At 30.7% G+C, this 3,336-nt stretch overlaps 1 protein-coding gene across 1 annotated transcript in view; it reads right to left on the bottom strand.

Annotated features, from left to right (window-relative positions):
• Positions 1-2,737, bottom strand: part of LOC106461096 (elongation of very long chain fatty acids protein AAEL008004-like) — a 39,429-nt gene extending 36,692 nt beyond the window's left edge. The window contains exon 1 of the mRNA XM_013920887.2: positions 2,409-2,737. The gene's annotated coding sequence lies outside the window, so the exon portion shown is untranslated. The remainder of the gene's footprint in view (positions 1-2,408) is intronic.
• Positions 2,738-3,336: the final 599 nt, after the last annotated feature.

The following is a 3,336-nucleotide window of genomic DNA, read 5'->3' as shown; positions in this document are numbered from 1 at the left end:
AAAATACACCTACTTTTAAATTCCAGGATAGTTTTCATCATTAAACATAACTAATATTAATATTCAAGAATACAAATTTTCGTCATAAACTACACCTAATATTAAGATTCCAGAATAGAAATTTTCATCATTAAAAACACCTAATATTAGGATTCAAGTATAGAAATTTCCATCATTAAACATACCTAATATTGATGTTAAAGAACAGATATTTCCATCATTAAACATATCTAATACTAAAATTCCAGAATATAAATGCCCATTATTAACTTTAACTAATAATAAAATTACGCATAGATATTGCCTTCATTAACTACAACTAATATTAAAATCATAGAATATAATTTTTCATCATTAAAAATGTCTGTATTGAGATTAAAGAATATATAATTTCCACCAGTAACAATACATAATATTAAGATTCCATAATATATTTTTCCATTATTAACCATTATTGAAATACATGAATAGAAATTTCCATCATTAATTATACCTAATATTAGAATTCAAAAATAGAAATATCCATCATTAAACATAACTAATATTAAAATTCCAGAGTATAAATTATCATTATTAACTTTTTTTATATAATATTAAAATTACGCATAGAAATTTGTCTTCATTAACAACACCTAATATTAAAATTTTAGAATACAAATTTTCATCATTAACTATACCTAATATTAATATTCAAGTATAGATATTTTCATCATTAGCTATACTTAATATGTATATCAGTGGAGTGGCAAAGTTCTAAAAGGTCCTGGAACAAGGTTTTCTTATGGGACCTTACTATCTACTTATCCTCCTCCCTCAATGACATACCTACAATTAATCTTTTTTATTCCCATACTCCTTTTTTTGTCACCTGATATTCTAGCATCCAAATATATTTTAAAATAAGAAATACTAAAATGATTTTAAAATGATTACAAATTGTAACCCAATAATCGTTGTAATTACAATTTCTTTGAAACTTCTCTCATGTGCTTTCTTAAAAACAAAAAACGTTGACGTTTAATCCTAACTAATGCTTTCACTGCATATACTACACACCAGTTAGCCCGAAGTCAACTCAAAGAGAAGAGTTGAAAACTCGCTCAAAACACATATATAGGTAGGGGATATTAAAACCGGATTGAGTTATCGCGGCTTATAATTATTGTCAAAGTCTAATTTTACTTTTGTTTTGTGTTATTTGATTTTCATATAAAGCATGTGTAATTGTCAGGGTATCTTTAGGTAGTTGTTCACTGTTTCCAACTACACTGATATACTTGATATTATTGTACTTCCTTACAGCACTCCTACGTATTTTATGTGCTTACAAGGGACTAGTAATAATAACCCACTGTAATTCTTCGAAACATCATTAAGGTATTTTTTGCTCATCTCCAACATATATAGCCCTAATAGAAATATTTATACATCCCCTCCCCAAAAAGAAAAAAAAATGTTGACTTCTTTTTGTCTTGTTGTTTTATAGTGCAAAGCTGCACAATAAGCAATCTACGCTCTATCCACTGTGGGAATCGAACCCAGCTTTATCGTTGTAAGTACGTAAACTTACTGGTGATCCATCAGTGGACAAAACGGTAACAAAAAGAAGTTTTGTTTTATCTTTCAAAAACTGCGTATTTATTTTGTTCAGAATTTCGCGCAAAAATAAGTAAGGGCTACCTGCACATAGCCATACTTAATTTTTATCTTCTGTCTGAAAATTCACCAAAATATTTGGTGTCCAAATAAAACCAGAAAAAATTCATCTACGAATTTGTTCATCTTATAACTGCTGTAATATTAAACTGAAAAGAATAAAAATACTGACAACGAATTCTATTTGACGACTGCAGCAAGTTTCCCATTTTTATGCTCGTTTTTTTATTCAGACAAAAAAAAAGTTCGAAATGTCTCAGCTCGAGAAAGAATTCAACCTTCTACCGTTATCTAAATAAATATTGTGTTTATTATAAACGGTAGACTAAAAATTAAATAGAATCTGCATTAAGAATATTTCATTTTCGTAAACACTTTCTTGTTCATACGCATTTTAAGAGATAAATTTTCGGCTCACTATTGCCATTTTAAATTTGCACCCGTCTTACGATACGGTTGCTTTAGTTACAAAACATTTGACACTGTTGCTCATTGTAACAGTAACATATTATTTCAAAAACATCTGTCTAGCAATCACATACTTAGTCCAGAATGTTTTCTTCTTGAAATATAAACAAATAAATAAATACCTTTTCATAAACTGAAACACGAATACAAAACAGAAAAAATGAACAAAATAAGCAATGATTATAGAGACTGGTTTCAGTTGAAATAATCAGTACACCTACGAATTATACAGTACATTTATGATGAATAAAGAAAGAAAGACTTTGATTCCTTATGTACCCTACCTGGTTCTAATATCGTAATTCGTTTAGCAGAAGAAGAAATGAAAAATCAGGAACGGGCCGGCTGTTGAAGATACACGACGCTTCACTTGCACCTTGCTATTTGTATCTGAACACACTCAGACGCACAATGTTGCATAACACTAACCCTTCAACAGGTTTTGTGAGCTCGCGAACCAATGCCCCAGTTTTCGTGGGACAGGGAATATGTACAGGGTAAAAACCCTCTGGGGACAGAAAATGTTAAGGTAACAGATCTGTCTACCACCGACAACAGCCTCAGTCTGCTACGCGCTCAGGAAAACTCTTTATTTTGAACCTCCAGAGTTATAGAGGAACACAGCAACGAGAAAACTTCTTCCAGATGTAGGTTATCCACTTTCTGATAGGTGGCGGTCAGTAAAGCGAGAACATCCCCAATATTTTGAAAGAACGACACTGATTGGATAACAGAGTGGATAAAGAGAGCATTCGTTCTTCGCTCCTCCTTCGAATTTTACAAAACTGGTTTACCTACTTAGGTGTCCAGTTTAATAATATCACAGTATATGTAAATGAAAGAAACAAGTTAAATTCGCCAATAGTTTTAATGATACATATCTTGAGTTAGTACAATTTGGTATTATTCTCCCAGGAAAAGTGAAATGGCAAAGGAGTTAGTTACGATGTCTTGTAGTTTTAGTAAGACACAGTTGTGCATTCAAAACTATTTAATTGTATAAATATAAAGTTTTTAGTTATATTCTTTAGTTGTCAGTTAATTTGAAAAGTCAAATCCAATGAGTTGAATGGATTTGTGTTCCTTTCTATCTTTGCAGCAATATCAAACTGTAGTGTTGTTTGGTATTGATATTGTTATGTCTCTGCTCGTTTGTTAATTTCCTGTAGAAATTCTTTCCGAGAAACTTCGGCGATACAAGTCCTTTCTTAA

Source organism: Limulus polyphemus, unplaced genomic scaffold, assembly GCF_000517525.1.
Source record: "Limulus polyphemus unplaced genomic scaffold, Limulus_polyphemus-2.1.2 Scaffold36, whole genome shotgun sequence".
NCBI classification, from domain to species: domain Eukaryota; kingdom Metazoa; phylum Arthropoda; class Merostomata; order Xiphosura; family Limulidae; genus Limulus; species Limulus polyphemus.
Note: the sequence above shows the minus strand (reverse complement) of the source record. Positions and strands in the feature narration are given on the sequence as shown.